The following is a 20,826-nucleotide window of genomic DNA, read 5'->3' on the forward strand; positions in this document are numbered from 1 at the left end:
CAAGGCTTCCTGGCTACAGGACCGACCATCACCAACAATGCCCAAGGCTTCACTCTGCTACTGGCTGTGGGATCCTGGGTCAGTCTTACAAACTCTGGGCTCTTTCAACAAGTGCAAGGCTGGCAGGACAGCATTATATTTCTGAATACCCCTGCCTATGACATCTTCAGAAGTTAAAGATTTGTTTGACAGCTTACAAAGATGCCCAGGGGTATAGACCTCCCACAAGCCAGCTGCCTGGCAGGCATTGGGAAGGGAAGTAAGCGGTACAGAGAGGACGGGTGGCTTGGAAGCCTGGCTTCTTGACTCTGGGTTCTTTTCTGATAAAGTAGGAGAGATGCTGGGATAATTCTGGCCTGTAGGGACCAGCAGAAGGCTGGACTCAAAAGTCTGGGCCACACCTCATTTGTGCGCCAAGTAGTAACTGAGCTCATGCACTGTCCTGCATTTGTTCAAGGCTCTGGTTATTTAACGGTGGACAGAGGAGGTTCCTCCCCTCTTGGGGGGAGGATATCATTACCTGAAATGATCTTATTTATAGCTTAATGTTATTTTACAAAAGGGTTGGGGGTCATCTGGGCCCACCGTGGGTGAGGTGCGGATGGCTTAGTGTGGGATGGTTGGAAAAGGCCTGAGTTCTTTTTTTTTTTTAATATTTTATTATTTATTTATTTATTTATTTGAGCGAGAGAGAATGAGATAGCATGAGAGGGGAAGGGTTAGAGGGAAAAGCGGACTCCCTGCTGAGCAGGGAGCAAAAGGCCCGAGTTCTTCCAGTTTCTGAACTAACTCACTTGTGCCCTTGGCCCAAGCATTTTCACCCCGAGGGTCTCAGTTCTGGGTTCTCGGTTTGTATATCCCACAAAGAAAGGGGTTGGCTTCCACTCTTTCGCACTGGCTTGGTCGCTTGGTCCGGTCAGGCTCACGCTCTGTGTTCCGTTTCCCGCCCGGGCCTCCCTTCAAGCCGGCGGAGGATCCCTGAGGTTCCCCGAGGAGCCTGAGCCCCGAGCAGCCAGCTCCTGGGCGGGGCCCACCTGTCCCGGCCGGGTCCCCTTGCGGGCGCCCCAGGTGGCTCAGGCGGGGAGGAGCCGCGCCCCGCCCCGCCCCGCGCGGCCGCAGCCAACGCCGGCCCCCGGCAGGAGCGCAGGGAGCCGAGGCCGGGAGCCGGGCTGGGGCGCCGAGAGGCCCGGAGGGCGCGCGCGGCGCAGGTGAGCGGGGAGGGCGCGGCCAGCTGGGGGCGGTGGTCGGCCGCGGCCGGAGGACCCCGCGCCGGGGACCTGCGGGACCGCGCGGCTGCGGCGGGCCGTGGAGGGCCGCGGTGCGGTGGAGGGGCTGGGGTCCCGAAGCCAACTGGAGGCGAACAGCTGGGCACATCTGGACCGGGCGGGGGCGGGGTTGCCAGGGCGCCGCCGAGCGCCGTTTGCGTGGCGCTGGTAGGGGAGAGGGGAGGCTGGGGGACAGGGCTGCTGGGTAGAGCGCGGAGCTGGGGCGGGGGTTCGGGCCGTGGAGGAGCCGAGAGGAGCTCCCGCCTCTCCCTCTGCGGCGCCGCACAGGGGCCCGCGTCCCTGCCGCTGCTCTGCCCGGCTCTTTACTTTTCGGTGGTGGTGGTGAATAAACGACCCATGCGTAAGGCTTAGTTAGTTCCCTGGGGCTTCCGAAGAGCTGAGTACGCTCGGCTGCTCTGACTCCAGGGGCCGGAGGTTGGAAGACTGCAGGTCTGTGTGCCCTGGGGCGTTGTGGGCATGAGGGTGGAGGTGGAGGGGTGCCTCCATCTCCCAGGACCCTGCGATCCGAGGGAGAAAGGGGGAAAAGGTCTATAGTGCTGTTTAAATTCTAGTTACTAGCTGTGTGACCCTGAGCAACTTACTTAACTTCGCTGATGCTCAGTTTCCTCAAAGGCAAAATGGGTATTATAGTCATTAAAATAGCCTTAAGTTATATGATGTTCATAAAGTGCACAGCACAAAGCGTGGTGAAAGTTCTCTCCATTTTTTTCCCTACGTGATAATGTAGCACTTTATGCCTCCCAGAGGTCTCCACACATTTCTGAACAGAAGGGAGATCCAGGAGGCTCAGATTACCCGCCTTTAGGGGAAACCCTAGGAGTGGTGAGGTGTGTGTGTGAGTGTTTTGGGGGTGGCATTTTTTTTTCTTTAATCACTCTGACTTGCTCACTGCTAGACTCCTCTCAGGCTCTTTTACTTCCTGATACCATCCTAGAGGCAGAAGATTGAGAGGTGCCAGGACAGACCCTGCAGACAAAAGGGGCTTAGCAGCCCGCTTTCATCACCATCGACTGTGTCAGAATTCTTTTGAGTTGGGTGTTGGTCACTTGAAAATTGATGCAATATAGAAATTGGGTCACATAAATGAAAAAAGGCTGAGGGTTTTAGCTTCAGGCATAGCTACATCCAGGGGCTCATATGAGGTTGCAGGGCTCATTCTCTCTCATACATATCTTGGCTCTTTTCACCTTCTGTGTTAACTGGTTTTTAGTATGAGGTGATAAATAGCACTGGCGCCTTCAGGTTTATCTCCTCCTTTAGAGAGAGGGGGTGGGGGGAGGGGAAGAGTCTCTCTCTTCTTCCAGCTCTTTCATCCTCATAGCAAATCTTACTGATATGCTAGCCCGAAGCTGGGCCAAGCCATCTCAGTGGATAGGCAGTGGGTTTCCAGGATAGGAGTGAATACATTACCCAGGTGCCACCAGTGCCTGGGGGATTGGTTCAGGTCCAGTTCAGCTGTTGGAGACTGGGGAGGGGCAGTTCCCAGTGAGAAGTCTGCTTCGGCACAGATAAAAATAGTACATGTCCATTGCACTCTCTCTGCCTTTGCTCACCACCACCTAAATGAAGTCCGTAGTAGAGTGTAGACTGCCTGGGTGCCGTATTCAGTCTGTCAGTCATCAAGTCTTTATCCAAGGCATGGAGAGCATCCTGTGTATTCATCCTTCCATTCATTGTTTTGTTGTTCATTCATTCACTAGGACCAAAATGGAGTCACTTATGCTAAGCCCAAACTGAGACTTAACTACAGTATGCCAGGGCCTCTGCCAAGGGTGAAAATGATTGCTTTGGAGAAGCTCACCATCTGGTGGGAAAGGCAGATGTGCAGATAACAGTGCCTGAGAATGTCTAACTCTCTGGGGATATAGGGAAGGCTTCTCCAGGAGACGGAAGTTGAGCTCTAAATTGGAGACGGTAGGGCTGCTCTAGGAGAAAAAAAGCCTGAGGGGCTTCCCAGGCCATTGTGGTGGGGGATCAGTGCTTGCTATTGTAAATAACGTGATTTAGGTCCCTTAACTGTCTCACTTAAGAAGTCCTTGCAGGTAGGGGTTCACAGTGGTCACGGCCCTCGTTTGGATTCGCTTGCTTTTCCCTTCTCTGCCACAGGATGACTGCAGCTCCATTATGGCTGCCGGTTATAACACCCAAAACAGAAGGGAGGGATGGGGTTTGTCTAGATAACAAAGGACAAAATGTCCCAGAAGTTCCCTAGGTCATTGGCCAGAATGGTCACATGCCCACCCTAAATCAGTCACTGGTAAAGGAGAAGAAGGTGGGCTATGATTGTTTTATCCACACAGTCTTCTGGAGCTGAGAAAGGGGCTCAGCTTCTCTGAGCACATCGATGCCCCATATCTGAACAAAGCTGGAGTTCTGTTATCAAGGAAGGAAGTGAGACGGCCTATCAGGCTGTTAGGTAGGCAGTCAGTCAATGGTTTTTCCCACAGGCAGTGACAGATGATGACAGGCCTGGCCTGTATGGACAATCAGGAGAAGTTCAGTACAATAGAGTACCGGGTGCGGCTGAGGGGTGACAGGAGTGAGGCTGGAGACACAGGTAGAGACTCTAACATGGAGTACCCTATATTAGATACCACTCTGGCTCTCACTAAGAAGCGTAAATCTTGGTGCCATTCCTCAAAGAACTTACACTTAAAATCTGCAAAAGTTTTTCTGAGCTTTTCATACTCCTGTTGGTAACAGCAGCAGTGGCTTACCTTATCGTGATGATTCTGTAGGGGTGGGTTAGGGTGGAGGAGTTGGGGGGGGCATGTATAGTTTGAAGAAGCCTCACAGCTGGTTCTGCTCTGTGTCCCACTCCCCAGCACCTCCCCTTCACCTTCCCCCATGCCCTCTGTTGAGAACGCTTTCTTGTTCTAAATCATGGCTGCGTTTCAGTATTGTTAACCTGTCTTCAAACTAACAGGCTGGGACTTGGTGAAGATGCAGTTTGTGGTGGATCCTGGGCAAGAAAACAGTTCTCCGGACAGTAAATCCAGTAGGTGAATACTCTATAGTTGTTTTAGTAGGAAACCAGCCTCTACTGCCTATTGCTTTTAAAGCATTTAGCCTGTTTTCATTTGAAGTATGGAGTGCTGCTTTTTGTTTCCATTTGATATGGCAGACATTGGTGGACATTTCGGAGTTAGATTGGGCAAAAAGGGGTGCATCCTTAATATCTCGTTAGCACAGAAGTTGGCAGAAAGTCTTGGTCACTAATCCTGAAAGAAAGGAGGGAGTGGAGGGCAGCATATTTTGTTTCCATCAGCAGTGGTGCTATGGGATGGCCAGGATCATTGGAAAAACATGAAGGAATGGGTAGGGAGAGATGCCTTGGGCCGTCATTGATTCACAAATATTGAGCATCTACTGTGTGCCAGATCCTGTTCTGGGTGCTGAGGATAAAAGAGTACACAAGAAAGACAAATCTCTCTGCTCATGGTACTTACAATCTACTGGAAGGAGACCTATTTATTTATGTTCTGTCTCATATTTCAAGTGATGAGAAGTACTATAAGAGAAAAAAGTTATTGTCAGAGGAGAGGGTAGTGGAAGGGTGGGCAGAATGGGTGAAGGGGAGTGGAAGGTACAGGCTTTCAGTGATGTAATGAATAAGTCGCAGGGATGAAACACAACACAGGGACTATAGTTAATGGTATTGTAACAGCATTGTATGGTGACAGCAACTATATTTGTGGTGAGCGTGGACTTGTTGAATCAGTGTGTTGTATATCTGAAACTAACGTTACATTGTGTGTCAAATGTATGCAAATTTACAAAAAAAGACTCTAAAAACTAAAACAGGGTAAGAAAAGAGTGCAATAGTTGGAAACCAGCTGGGCATAGTGCTGGAAATCTTCAAGGTTTATTCTTTCTCTGGTTTCCAGCAGAGAAGTATGGCCTGAGCAGGCATGATACTGGGGGGAAAAAGACATTCACTTGGAAGAAGAGGGTTACATATTGAATGACTTGATTTTAAAAGATTTCTTTCATGAAGAATCTCTTTGTTTCTTTGTTATACTTCACATTGTTCCCAAACATGATTTACAATGACTTACAAAACGTGATACCAGGTGGTGAGAAATAAGTGAAGAAACATGAGCAAAGGGAAAATAAGAATCATTTCTTTCATCATTGGGTTCCAGAACTGTTTAGTTTTGGTATCAGGAAGGAGGAAGTATGGTGATTAAAAATGTGATTCATGTTCAGGGCTCATTACTTAAAAGGTGAGAAAATAAATTTTTATGCCTTAGAAAGTTATAAATTTTTTTGTGTGTTTAAAGAGTCAATTTTATTTGATAGGAAAATTAGTCTCTTTAGTAAGGACTTATATGAAATTTATCCCTTGAGTTCAATGAAAACTAATATTTTCTTTTTTTTAAGGTCAATATAAAGTGCATCAAAGGTTAACAGAGATCAAAACCTAATTCTGGGGTCAAATGATATGGAACAAAACAAATTGGTGAGAGGCTACATTTTGACCCAGAATAGACTGGAAAAAATGTACAAATTCAGATAAAAATTTATAGCTTTTAAAAGTTATGCAGTAGTAATTTTGATTGCCTATTTTTATTGGGTTGTTTGTTTTCTTATTGTTGATTTTTGAGAGTTCTTTACATAATCTGGAATCTCAGAAATGTGTTTTGCAAGTTATTTCTCCCAGGCTGTGCCTTATATTTTTATTCTTTTAACAGTGTCTTTCTCAGGGCTAAAGTTTTTAACTTTGATAAACCAGTTTATCAATTTTTATTGTGAATCAGACTTTTGTTGTCATATCTAAGAATTCTTTGCCTAACCAAATAGTTTGAAAATTTTTTATACTTTCTTCTAGAACTTTCATGATTTTATGTTTTACACTTAGGTCTGTGATCCATTTTGGGTTAATTTTTGTATGAGGTATAAGGTATGAGTCAAGGAATTTTTTTTTTAAGGATTTTATTTATTTATTTGACAGAGAGAGACACAGTGAGAGAGGGAACACAAACAGGGGGAGAGGGAGAGGGAGAAGCAGGCTTCCCGCAGAGCAGGGAGCCCGATGTGGGGCTCGATCCCAGGACCCTGGGACCATGACCTGAGCTGAAGGCAGACGCTTAACCGACTGAGCCATCCAGGTGCCCCATGAGTCAAGGAATTTTTTTTTCTTTTTGCATATGAAAGTCCAGTTGTTCAAGCATCGTTTATTGAAGGGACTATGTTTCCCTATTGAATTGTCTTGGCATTTTTGTTGAATATCAGTTGGTCATAAATGTAAGTGTTTATTTCCAGACTCTCAGTTTTATTCCATTGATCTCTATGCCTATTTTGTGCCAACACCACCTCTGTCTTGATTACTGTGACTTTATAATAAGTTTGGAAAGCAGATCGTGTAAGTCCTCCAACTTTATTTTTATCCAGAATTGTTGTGGCTCTTTTAGTTCCTTTGCCTTTCCATATAAATTGTAGAATTAACTCGTCAATATCTACAAAAAGCCCTGCTGGGACTTTGAATGGGATTGCTTTGAATCTATATGTTAATTTAGGAAGAATTGACATCTTTACAATATTGAGTCTTTCAGTCCATGAAGATGATATATCTTATCTCTCTATTTGTCTCTTTGGTTTTTCTATTACCATTCTGTAGTTTTTAGGATATAGATCTTGTGTGTTTTGTTAGATTTATACTTAAGTATCTAATTTTGGGGGTTGCTATTGTTGCTAGTATATAGAAATGTAATTTTTTTAAAAAGATTTATTTATTTATTTGAAAGAGAGAGTGAGAAAGAGCGAATGGGGGGGTAGAGGGAGAGGGAGAGAGAGAATCTCAAGCAGACTCCCTACTGAGTGTGGAGCCCAATGTGAGGCTCCGTCCCACAACCCTGAGGTCATGACCTGTGCTGAAATTAAAAGTTGGACACTCAACTGACTGAGCCACCCAGGCACCCCTGTAATTGGTTTTTATATATTGACATTATATTCAGTTACCTTGCTAAAGTCACTTATTCTAGAGGGTTTACTTGTAGATTCTTTGGGATTTTCTACACAGTCAATTATGTCATCTGTGAATAAAGAGAGTATTATTTCTTCCTTCCCAATCTGGATACCTTTTAGTTATTTATTTTTTGCCTTATTGCACTGGCTAAGAATTCCAGTACAATGTTGAATAGGAGTGGTGAGAGAGAACATTTGGCCTTGTTTCTTGTCATGGGGGAGAAATAATTAATTTTTCACTATTAAGTATGATGTTAACTGAGGCTAGATGCCCTATGAGGTTAAAGAATTTCCGTTGTATTGAGTTTACTGAGAGTTTTTATTATGGATGGATTTTGAATTTTGTTGAATGCCTTTTCTCCGTCTATTGACAAGATCATGTGATTTTTTTCTTTATATTTAATATGGTGAATTATACTGATTGATTTTCACACATTGAACCAGTCTTGTATTCTTGGGATAACTTCATTTGGTTGTGATGTATTTTTGAAAGAGGCTGTGCAGGATTGGTATTGTTTCTTCCTTTAGTGTTTGGTAGAATTCATTAATGAAACCACATGGGTCTAGAGTTTTCTTTGATAGAAAGTTTTTAACTAAAAATTTAATAGGTATAGGTACACTTCAGGTTACCTATTTCTTGATAAGTTAGGGTAGTTTATGTTTTTTAAGGCATTGTTCTACTTCACCTAAGTTGTCAAAATATGGAGGTAGAATTGTTTGTGGTGTCCTCATATCATCCACTTAATGTCCATGGAATCTATAGTGATCTTCTCCTTTCATACCTGATACTAGTAATTTGTGTCTTCAATTTTTTTCTTATTCTGTCTAGAAGATTATTAATTTTATTGATCTTTACAAAGATCCAGATTTTGGTTTCATTAATTTTGTCTGTTTTTCTGTTTTCAATTTTATTTGCTCTTTTCTTTATTTCTTCCTTCTCCTTGCTTTGGGTTTATTTTTTTGTTTTCTTAAGGGATAGTGCATATTACTGATCTGAGATTTTTCTTCTGTTTTAATATAAGCACTTAGTACTATACATTTCCCTCTAACCACTGCTTTAGCTGCATTCCACAATTTTGTTATGTGTATTTTCATTTTCATTTATTTAAAATCAAAATATTTAAGAATATACCTTGAGAATTCCTTTTAATCCACATGTTATTTGAATGTATGTCATTTGATTTTTTAACTGGGAATTCTCCAGAAGTCTTACTGTACTGATTTTGAATTTAATTCTACTATTGTCTCACAGTATAATTTGCATGATTTCTGTTCTTTTAAATTTGTTCACCCTTGTTTTATGGCCCAGAATATGCTCTGTCTTGTTGAATGTTCAATGTGTACTTGAAAAGGATGTATATTCTGCTATTGTTGGGTAGAATGTTCTAGAAATGTTAGGTCTTCTGTGTCCTGATTTTCTGTTCACTTGTTTTATCAATAACAGAGAGACATGTTGGTCTCCAACTAAAGTTGTGCATTTTTCTATTTCTCCTTTTTGTTCTATCACTTTTTGCTTCATGTATTTTGATCATCTGTTCTTAGGTGCCTACACATTCAAGATTGTTATGTCCTCTTGGAGAACTGATCCTTTTATTATTATATACTATTTCTTTTTATCCTTGTTAGTATTCCTTGTTCTGGGTTCTACTGCTTTGGGTGTTAATAATATAGTTACTCCAGCTTTCTTTTGGTTAGTGTTTGTTTCCTATATCTTTTACTTTTCTTTTACTTTTAGCCTGTCTATGTCTGTATATTTAAAGCAGGTTTCATGTAGACCTTAGAGTCTTGCTTTTTTAACCGATCTGACAACATCTATCTTTTAATTGGTGTGTTAGACCATTCACATTTACTATGCTATTAAAGTTAATCAAAATCTACCATTTTGCTAGCTGTTGTTCTTTCTTTCTTTTTCCTTTTGAGTTCCTTTTATGATTCCCTTTTATCTCCACTATGGACTTCATATTTATGCTTCTTTTACATTTTTAAGTGATTACGCTAGAGTGTGTGTGTATATATGTAAATATATACAAACATATATATATATATAAATATATACCTTTAATTGATCAGAATCTACTTTCAAATAATATTATACTGTTTCCCATGTAGTGTAAGGACGTCAACAGTAGTATATTTCCAATCCTTCTCTTCTATCCTTTGTACTTATTGTTATCATCATTTTCCTTTTACATATGTTGTAAACACAACATTGCTGTTATTTTTGCTTTAGACCAGGGGTTAGCAAACTTTTTCTCTAAAGGACCAAAAAGTGAATATTTTTGGCTTTGAAGCCACATTTGGTCTCTGCTGCATATTTTCATCATTTCTTAAACAATATTTAAAGAACATAAAAATGATTCTTAACTCAAAGGTCATACTAAAAGAGACTATGGCTTATAAACCATAGTTTGCTGACTCCTGCTTTAGACATTCAGTTATCTTTGATGGCAATTAAAAATAAGAAAAAGACAAATTGTTTTTGACTTTCATTTATTCCATTTCCAGCACTCTTCATGTCTTTGTGTAGATCCAAGTTTCTGATATTATATTCCTTCTGCCTGAAAAACTTTATTTAGCATTTCTTATAGTGTAGGTGTCCTGGTCATGAATTCTCTCAGTTTTTGTCTGTGCCAGTCCTTTTTTCTCCTTTTTTTTGAAAGATATTTTCACTGGGTCTAGAATTTTGGGTTGACAGTTTATTTTTTCTTTCAGCACCTTAAAGATATAGGTTCATTGACTTCTTACTTGCATGCTACTGACAAGATGTCTTCTATAATCCTTATCTTTGTTCTTTTATATTTAATGTTTTATTTTTCTACCACTGCATGCAATATTCTTTTTGTCTTTGGTTTCAGCTGTTTTAATAAGTTACACCTCTGTGTGAGAGTGTGTGTGTGTGTGTGTGTGTGTGTGTGCGTGCGTGCACATGTGCACATGTATGCACATTCTTGGTATTCATCCTGATTGGTATTCTTGAGCTTCTTGGATCTGTGGTTTGGTGTCTGTCATTAATTTTAGAAAATTCTCAACAATTATTTCTTCAAATATTTCTTCTGCTCCATTTTCTTTTCTCCTTCTGAAATTTGATTACACCTATGTTAGAAATTTTGATTTGTTCCACAGCTGTTGAACACTTCATTTTGTTTCATTCTTCTTTTTGTTGCTTCTTGTTTTAGTGTGGGTAATTCTGTTGACCTATTTTCTAGTTTACCGACTGTTTCCTTGGCGGTGTCAAATTTGCTGAAGAATGTTGAAAGCCATCTTCATTTCTGTTACTGTGTTTAGCCTTTCAAGTTTTTTCATTTTATTCTCTCTTACAGTTCCTATCCTTCTGGTAAAATGAGACATTTAATCTTCTGTGTTGTCCACTCTTTCTGTTAGGGTCTTTTACAATTAATTAAGGTTGTTTAAAATTTAGTGTCTGATAGTTTCAACATCTGTGTTATATCTGAGTTTGGTTCAGTTCATTGCCCTCTCTTGGCAGTGTGGTTTCTTTCTTGCTTTTGTATGCTCTGTATGTTTTGTTGTGAACTGGACATCTTGTGTAGGACACGAGAGACTGAGATAAATAGTTTTTATGTCTGGAAATGGGAGTGCCTTTCTATTTTTGCTAGACCTTTAGTGTGGGCAATTGATCACTGTAATCAGGATTTGAACTGGATTTGAGGTTTGTTGTTGGTATGGTTATTCACAGTGCACCACACACTTCAAATTCCTCTTGTGATACTTTGAGTTTGGAATTGGGGCTGGTTGGCCAAAGGGCTTTTCTTACTGTCTGTCTCAGTGTCAGCCTTAGGTCTTCCTTTTGCACTGTGCCTCAGAGTGGTCTGGCTCCATGCTCTGTCAACTGTCCCAGCAGTATTCTGTTGTTATTTGTTACTTGATGCCTGTTAGCCAGTGTCCACGTACATCCACTTCAGGTAAACAAGTGCTGTCTTCTCTCTTCCTGTAGGTATCTGGTTCTCCTTAGATTTAGGGCTAGTTTGTTTCCGTGTGACCTCAGCTTTCCAGTAGAGTCAAGAAAGCTCTAGACTTGCCATTTATCTGGCTTTTTATTTGTTGTGAGCATGGGAGTGATGCTCTCTTCAGCTCTCTACACCCTGAGCAGAAATTAAAAGCCTTGATATGATGTTAGTCACCATACAATACATCATTAGTTTTTGATGTAGTGTTCCATGATTCATTGTTGGAGGAACATTGTTGATAGCCTTGTAATTGTTTTATGTCCTCCCATTTTTTCCATATTAATAACGCATTATCCTAAATAGCTATACATGCATCTTTATTTTCTGAAAGACTGTGAACTCCTTAGATGCCAAGAAGAATATTTCATTCTTCCTGTCCGTGGTGATCAGACCAACAAAATTAATTTGTTGGAATAAATTTAGAAAGCTATATTCCCAGTCCAGAAACTTTGGCCTTTTAGCATTATCGCTTCGCTGACAGTTGTACTATCAACCTTATCAGCTTACCAACACAGGGCTTGATAGCCATGTATTTACTTTGGGAAACAGATAAACTGGGTAATTTAGATGAACTTGTCACCTTAGGATTCACACATAAGTGACTGTGGCAGTTGCTCGGGGAGATGTCTACTGTTTCACAGCTTATAGCCTGAGTGGGGACACATGACATGCAAGGTGGGTGTCAGCGAGTACTGTGGTGGGTAAGTGCTCCTAGAGGTCACGGAGGAAAGGAAGGCCACATGGGTGGTCAGGAAAGACTTGATTCGGGCCTCGAAGCATCAGACACATGGAGTGGAAGGTGTTTTGGAGTGGGGGGATTTGGAGGGAGAAGTAAGCTATTTTAGCAGTCTCCCAGACTCTACAAAATCTCTGCTGTCTCCGGGAGTGACTTGGATCCATAGGATCTGAGAGAAACTGCAGGTAAGATATAGAAGAAAATCTAATTTAAATTATTTCTATAGCAAGGATCGACATCCACAGAAGATAATAGGCACAGCTCCCCGTCCCCGCCCCCCATCTCAGCCTTCAGAGTCTCTTACTCTAACTGATATAGTTTGTGTGTATTTCTGGAAGCTACTTCTTGTCATGGCAAGGTTAAGCTTTCCAGAGACAGTTTCAGGGCTGGTAGCTTTAGCAGTCAGTGCCTCTTTGTGACTTCTGTGTTTTAGGTCCATAGCCACTGACCTAACTTTTTCTCTATTTTCTGTTCTCTGAGGACTCTTATGCAGATGCTTTATTAAGAAATGTACATTCTTGGGGTGCCCAGGTGGCTCAGTTGGTTAAGTGTCTGCCTTCGGCTCAGGTCATGATCCCAGGGTCCTGGGATCGAGCCCCACATCAGGCTCCTTGTTTCGCGGGGAGCCTGCTTCTCCCTCTCCCTCTGCCTGCCACTCCCCCTGCTTGTGCTCACTCTCTTTCTCTATGTCAAATAAATAAATTAAATTAAATTAAAAGAAAGAAATGTACATTCTCAAAGTATGCTACATCTACCACACTTCAAGATTGACTTCATCTATGAGACCATCTTCTGAGTATCCTTGTTCAGAGTGAAATGGTGACACCCTCAAAATATTGCATAAAAGCCAGATACAGCATCACTGGGGTCTTACTGGAAACAAACATTCATGCGGGAACTATTTTACTGCAGTGAAAAATAGGGATGGAAGTATATTATGAGAAAGGCATTATGTGTGTGTTACTTATTGTTTAGCAAGGGGTGGGGACCACAGTTCTTAAGCAACAACAGAGAACAAAAGTGAAGGCTGTGCATTAGCCCCTGCTGTGCTGTACTACAGGGTAGGTATTCGTATTACCGAGAAGCAGTACATCATGCTCTTCCCCTAGAATCCAGTGCCGGAATGGTAGTTTATCTCCTGGGATGAACTGAGAAATAAAACTAGTAGAGACCTAGATAATTCTTCATGTTTCTCTTTTTGCCTTGGCAGCCAGGAAACCCAGAGCTAAATGTAAAAATACTCAACGATGTGGTAACTTTTTTCAAGTTCTAAGTGCCAAGATTTCCTGCCTTAAATTATATGATTTCACCTTTTTAAAAAGAGTAACTTTTGCTTTTTTCTTATTACCAGGGTGATACATGTTCATTATGGAATATGTGGAAAATAATAGATTGCACCACCAATCAGATGCTTTCCCATCACACAGAGATAGTCACTGTTTAAGCCATTCTCATTTCTTCTAAGCATGTATGTCTTTATATGTACATATATGTAAATATATATATTTACAAAAATGAAATGATACCTTTCACACTGTATTAAAACTCTTTTTTTTAGTCTAAGCTTTATAATCATTTTCCATGTCATCATATTTTCTTGTACAACATTATTTTTAATGGCTAGTATATTTCATCATGAGGCTGTATCTTGCACATTTAGCTTGAACTCAGCTTTTTGCTATTGTAGACAACTCTGTCCTGTACATTCTTTTGTAGCTAAATCTCTGAGCAGATCCACAATTATTTCCTTAGAATAGAATTTCTAGAAGTGACACAATTAAGTATTAAAATAATTAAATAATATTTTTTAGGGCTCTAGATTTATATTTGTGTTGCCTCCAGAAAACATGAACTAATCTATTTTATCACCTAAAATTTTGAGAATGCCTCTTCCCCTGGTCTCCTCCAGTACCAAGATCATTATTTGTTAAAATCTGTATTAGGATGCAGAATGACTGGCTTTTGGCCAGGTGTGGAGGATTTATGAGGACCCCATGAAGCAACTATGAATCTAGACAAAATGAACAGAAACAGCCTTTTTTTTTTTTTAAGAGTTCATTTATTCATTTGAGAGAGAGCATGGGGAATGAGTTGGGGGAGGGGCAGAGGGAGAGGGAGAAGCCGACTCCCTGCTGAGCGGGGATTCTGATTTGGGGCTCAATCCCAAGACCCTGAGTTCATGACCTGAGCCGGAAGTCAGACACTTAACCAACTGAGTCACCCAGGTGCCCCCAGAAACAGCGTTTTTGTCACTCTGGTAATCCATCAAAAGCATATAACAATCTGAGAAGCTTTTGTTCTTGAAAAACTGCTGAACTTCAGGTAAGAGCAGTAGGAATCTGTAGCATTCTTGCCTGGGGCTGCCCCCATCTCGTCACCACTCCCCTCGGTGGGCTCAGAGACGTTGGCTCAGCAAGGGAGGTCATGTGGACCAGCCCCTGTGCTGCCAAGATCAAAGGGACTCACCCAGTTTGCAGTGGTGGGCCATGTCTGTACCTTCAGGGTATTTCCAATATTCTGATCTTACAAACTACATTGCAGATAATCTTTATAACTAAAGTGGTGACATTAATAATTATTTACAGAGGATACGTTCTTAGAATTTGAATTATGGTATCAAATTCGATACCTGTTTTCAAAACTGTCTTTCAAGATGTTTTACCAGTGAACATTTTCACCAGCAGTATCTCACCATAATTGTTATTGTTAAGTTGAGATAAACACACATGCCATAAAATTTAAACTTTTATAGTATACAATTCCGTGGTTTTTTGTATGTTCACTAAGTCGTGAATTATCATCATCATCTAATGCCAAAATGTTTTCAAAACTTCACAAAGAAATCTCATACTCATTAGCAATCATTCCCCGTTGCCGCCTTTTCTCGGCCCCCAGCAGCTTTTAATTTACTTTCTATTTCCATGGATTTGCCTATTCTGGACATTTCATATAAATGGAATCATTCAGTGTGTGACCTTTTGTGCCTACTTCTTTTACTTAACATAATGTTTTTAAGATTTTAAGGTTAATAATGTTTTCAAGGTTACAGCACAAATCAGTCCTTCATTCTTTTTTATGGTTGAAAAATATTCTACAGTATGGATATACCACATTCTGTTTATCGGTTCATCTTCATGGAGGTTTGGGAAGTTTCCATTTTTTGGACTATTGTGAATAATGCTTCTGTGAACAATTATGTACATGTTTTTGTGTGGACATGTGTTTTCAGGTCCCTTCGGTATATACCTAGGTGTGGAATTGCTGGATCATGTGGTTATTCTGCTTAATTTTTTGAGGAACTGCCAAGACTTTCCAAAGCTGCTGTACCATTTTACCTTCCTACCAGCAATTTTGTGAGGGTCCCCATTGGTCCACATCCTCACCAACACTTTTATTATCTGTCTTTATGCTTATGGCCATCTTAGTGGGTATGAAGTGGTATGTCGTTGTGTTTCCAGTTTGCATTTTCCTAATTATGATATCGAGTATCTTTCATGTGCTTATTGGCCATTTGTATATCTTCTTTGGAGAAATGTTTACTCAGATCCTTTGCCAACTTGAAATCAGGTTATTTGTCTTTTTATTGTAGAGTTGGAATAATTCTTTATATATACTGGGTACTGGACCCTTATCAGATGTATGATGTGCAAATATTTTTTCTCATTCTATAGGTTGTCTTTTCATTCCCTTGAGAGTATCCTTTGACATACAAAAGTTTTAATTTTGATAACATCCTATTTATTTATTTTTTTTCTTTTTTCACTTGTGCTTTTGGTGTCATATCTAAAAAACCATTGCCTAATCCAAAGTTACAAAGGTTTACACTTATTATTTTGTTCTAAGTTTTATAGTTTTAGCTCTTCCATTTAGATATTTGATCTATTTTGAGTTCATTTTTATATATGATGTGAGTTAGGGATCCAAATTTATTTTTTTGCATGTAGCAATCCAGTTGTCCCAGCACCATTTGTTGAAAAGAGTATTCTTTCCCCATTGATTGTCATAGCTTGTCAAAAATCAGTTGACCATAAATACATAGTATACTTATGTACTCTCAATTATATTCTATTGATCTATAGGTCTATCCTAATGGTTGCTTTGTAGCACTTTTGTTATTGGGAAGCGTAAGTTTTCCAACTTTGTTCTTGTTCAGGGTAATTTTGCCTATTCTGGGTCCCTTATATCTTCATATGAATTTTAAGATTAGTTTGTTAATTTCTGCAAAAAGCCGGCTGGGATTTGATAGGGATTACATTAAATCTATAGATCAATTTGAGGATTATTGCCATTTTAACAATATTAAGTTTTTCAGTAATGAACATGGGATATGCTTCCAGTTGTTTAGGCCTTCTTTAATTTTTTTTAGTGATGTTTGGTAACTTCCAGTGTTCAAGCCTTGTATTTCTTCTGTTAAATTTATTACTGAGCATTTAAATTTTTCTGGTGCAATTGTCTTAATATCATTTTTAAGTTTTTGTTGGTAGCACATAAAAATGCAATCGCTTCTCATGTTTTGATCATGTATCCTGAAACCTTGCTGAACTTGGTAATTAGCTCTAATAGTGTTTTAGTGAATTCATTTAGATTTTCTATAGAGAAAATAATGTCATCTGCAAAGAGAGATAGTTTTACTTCTTTCTAATACTGATGCTTTTTATTTCTTTTTCTTGCCTAATTGCCTTGGCTAGAAGCAACAATACAACGTTGACTGGAAGTGTTGAGCAGACATCCTTGTTCCTATGTTAAGTTCCTGATTAACAAGGTGGCCAATATTATTTATGATATTTTTTGATGACCTTTTTTATACTCTAAGAATCTGAGTGATGGAGCAGGAGTTGCTGATTGGTTTCTCCTAGGGAAGGAACAAACAAAAATTCCCTTTTTCCTGTGCATTTGAAGGTTTGGCCTGGTAGTTAATAGGAAAAAAAAAAAGTATTTTAATTGAAGAATCTACTTATGTGACGTCTAGGTGCCAAGGAGTTTGATTAATGCTTTCTAGGATATAAACATTCATTACTTAAAAATAAAACTTAAATTTTCCCTGCTAGTTTTTCCATCCTGCCTTTCCATATATTGGTCGCACATTATATGCTTCAGCTACCATGCTGGGATCCCAAAGATGAATTAAACACGCATGGTGTCTTCAGGGTGCTCATGGAGAAGTCCTGGGGGAGACAGATAGGAAACAGGGAGTTTAATATTCTGGCAAGTGGTTCCCATGCAGGGTAACCTGTCAGAAGGAAACAGGTAACAGATGTGGGTTTCCCGCTGGGGGTTTTTAGGTCTCAGTTTGGTGATGGAACATTCAGATTTCACTCCATAGAATCAAGGAATTTTAGAACTGGAGGCTTAGAAATCCTTTATCCAACTCCACATTTTTCAATAGGAGTAACCTCGTACCTCATTCAACACTTGCTCTTCTCTCTCATCGGCAACTCTTCTTTTTCTGAAATGTTTTATCTCACACACACATACACACACACACACATACCTCCCTTCACACAACATTTTCTCTAGGGAGGCAATCCATGTTAGGCCCACTTCTTGGCTCCATTTGTTGCGTCTGGTAATATAACACCAGCCTTGGTGCTCATCTTCAGTATGACTCATCTAGGAGTCCTGCTTTCGCTTGACTGTGAAGACTACTGGGCATTGTCCCTTTTGTAGGTCTTATGATGTGGAACTGAGAAGGATGGGGACATTATCCAGCTCCACATCCGAGTTACCCAGAAAGCTTGCAGGAGGCCTCCTGCTCTGTTTCATTGTACTTTGAATACTCTTTGTAAAGAGCACATTCCATTTTAATCTGGTCAATTCGGGAGATTCACTAGGATGCATATAAAGTCCTACCTGTATGCTTGCTGTGAAGTCATCTTTCCAGAAAAGAATGAAAGTGGTATTAACAAAAGCAATGGAATAGACACACACCTTAACAAGGTTTACAGTTTTTGTTTTATAAGTCAAGTCAGAATCGCATGGTACATATGCTTCCATTTTTACTTTGCTATTTAAAAAGAAACCTTTTACTCCAGCTTTATTATTTATTATTACAATTAAAATAATATCAGGTTACTTTTTATCATTCCACTGGTAAAATGGAATGCAAACCTTATGGTCTTAGGCTACAAAAGAAAATGAATTGTCCCCACAAACCTTTCAAGCTTAATTAAACTTTTAAACAAATATGAAGTTCTAGTTTCCTTTTTTCTTTTTTATTACAATGCGTTTTTTCTTTTGATTACATGAGGGACTGAGATAAGGATGCAGAGCTGCTTTCTGGTTCACACTGTTTAATGCATATGATACAGCAGCCAGTTCAATCAGAAGGGAAATAGGAAAATAACTACTCTATTTGTGCCTTGTAAGTGCTTTCTACAGTCCCCTCCAGTCCCTATGATTAAATGTTGGCTTCTCTCCTTGCAGGCTTCTAAAATGAAATTAGAACGTGAAGCAAGCAGCATTTTAAGACCAGGCACAAATACTGTGTAGGGCCAAACCCAGCAAATTGAAGAATCACAGCATTGCAAGCAGTCATTTGATTCAGTGCTGAGAGAATGCAACAGAAAACGAAAGGGGATGGGAACGGATCCTGAGAAGGTTCTGGGTCCTGGAAAAGCCTCTGAGGATTTTTCTATGTTGGGGGTCAGTTGGGGTGGGGAGAGGAGGAGGGCATGGATTGGTGTTCAGGGCAGAGCTTTCCCTAGTGTGTGTGAAAAATGCACCAGTAAAACATATTGTCCTCAAGTTACTCTTTACCTCAGTCTAAGCCCTAGAGTGGCCCTGGGACTTGCTAATGGGGAAGAGGGGAGGTTAGGGTGTAGAGGGCCCCTTCTAGAAAGGGGGCTGGCACTGTGTAGAGGAAAGAGTGTTTGGACTGGTAGTCAGGACCTGAGTCCTGTTCTTGGTCCTTCTGCTTTCAGGCCACGTGACCTTGGATGAGGTCACCTTACCCCTCTGAACCATGGCTTCTATACCGCAAGATGCAGATTTGGCCTAAACCTGTGATATCCAACCCAAACTCCCAAGCCTCCACTGAGGCATCTCAGAGGCTGTCCCTACACCAGCAGTTGGGGTTCCTGGCCCCTCTTTCCCAAAGGGAGCAGCCTCAGTTTCCCCTCTCATATTTATGCTTCTACAAGCTGTTGTTTAAGCCAAGAGAAAGGTCCCTAGAGAATGTTTGAAAGCTCCTAGATGGCCTGATCTCAAAGATCTTCTGGTTCTTGCATCCCAGTCATCTGTAGCTCTGACATCCAGTCCTAGGGGCCTGTGGCAGGGACCAAGGGACACCCACTCTTCTGGCGTCTCCCGCCTTTCTCAGGAGACACCAGGAACAGAAACACTACTCTTCAGGGTCAGCGAAGCTGCAGTGGGGAAAGACGGCCTGTGCATATAGGATTTCAGCCTTGGACTCGAGGAGCAGACCATTTCACCCCTATTGACATAGGTTCCCCGTGGCTCCAAAGATTAGGGCCCGGCTAAAGCATGTGGCCTGGGAGACCTGTGATTTTGAGGGCAGCTGTGGCCTCTATCTTGTGGCCCTCATTAGCTCTCCAACAGGGGCTGTCAGGTTGCCTAGCCCTGAACCTTTACTGGGTGCCTCTGAGGCCAAGGAATAATAACCTGTCAGCCACAAGTTGCGATTCTGAGAGCCGGCCTCTCCCAGGAGCCATTTGCTGGTTCAGATTAAGTAAGCCTTTTCTCCCCACGTCAAGTCATCACCTATCTGGGCCCCGCCTTGGGAGTCTTTTCCTTTCACTCCTTAAGAATGTGCCTTCCTCTGCCACAAACTTTCCTCCATCTCTTTTGAAATCAGAATGCGTGTACTTTTGTGTTGCCAGGAGTGAACAGTGAGGGAGTAAGCCTTCAGTTTCCCCTCTGTTTCAAGCAAAGATTGTGCCTTTTGTTACTTGTCCCAAGATGCTCTGGTGAACACATAAGCCTGGGAGGAAAGGTTTGGCAGAGGAAGCCGTCGTGAAAGAACTGTTTTAACTGAGGAACATATAGCTGGAGACCCAGGGGTGTTGAGCAGTTTAATTAATGTTTATTAGAAATGGAGACGTGCTATTTAAAAATGAAATTTAAGCCTCCTGTCTCCATATCCATTTCTCTCTCGTGTCACTGCTCGTCTTGCCTGCTTTTTAACTTAGCAAGCTTTTATTGAGTTCCCACAATGAGACTAGGCACCTTGTTGCACACCGGGCTGACAGAGATGAGTAGGACCTACGCCTTGCCCTTAAGGCACTCATGGCTAGGCTGCCGAAAGATGGTAATAGAGCGGAGTGGTCTGTGCTTTTTTGGAGGAGGTCCTGAAAGTTGGGAGAACACTCAGGATGAGCAGCCACGTGCCCTTGGCTGCGGACAGGAAGTGGTTTCTGCAGGGGGAACCCTGGGACCTGTGTCCTGGAGGAGGATCTTGAGGTGGTCAGAAAGGAAGGGGAGGGCATTCCGGGCCGAAGAAGCGGTGGGTCCAAGGTGCGAGGGAGTTGAGTTTGTTGAAGTGTAGGGGTTTAGCGTGCTTGAGGGCCGAGCTTGAGGGAGGAGTGAGGGGGAGAGAGCAGGAGCCTGGATGGGATAAGCAGAGATCAGGCTGTGAAGGACTTGGAATATTTTACCAATGTACTTGTCAGTTTGGATTTCACCCCAGGGTTTGAGAAGCCACAACTAAATTTTAGGCAGCTTGGGACAGGAGGGTTTGCAAGGCTGTTTAGTGTGGCAGTTATGGGCAAGGGCTCTGGAGGCAAGTGACTGGGGTTCGGTCCTGCCTTTACCACCTTCCAGGTGTGGGTAAGTTACTTAACTGTATCTCTGTTGCCTCATCTTTAAAATAGGGATAAAAATCCTATCTGTCTTATAGGGTCCTTGTGAGGAATGA

At 41.4% G+C, this 20,826-nt stretch overlaps 1 protein-coding gene across 15 annotated transcripts in view; it reads left to right on the forward strand.

The window, feature by feature from the left end:
- Positions 1–1,112: 1,112 nt before the first annotated feature.
- LYPD6B (LY6/PLAUR domain containing 6B) overlaps positions 1,113–20,826 on the forward strand; it is a 213,725-nt gene continuing 194,011 nt past the window's right edge. For 4 of the 15 annotated variants that reach the window (XM_027590075.1, XM_027590074.2, XM_027590060.2 and 1 more), the window contains exon 1: positions 1,113–1,208. The gene's annotated coding sequence lies outside the window, so the exon portion shown is untranslated. Of the gene's footprint in view, positions 1,209–1,580; positions 1,716–4,212; positions 4,285–20,826 lie in introns of those variants that run through there. The other 11 variants (XM_027590072.2, XM_027590061.2, XM_027590064.2 and 8 more) reach the window with 10 other exon arrangements.

This window comes from Zalophus californianus, chromosome 3, assembly GCF_009762305.2.
Source record: "Zalophus californianus isolate mZalCal1 chromosome 3, mZalCal1.pri.v2, whole genome shotgun sequence".
Lineage (NCBI taxonomy): Eukaryota > Metazoa > Chordata > Mammalia > Carnivora > Otariidae > Zalophus > Zalophus californianus.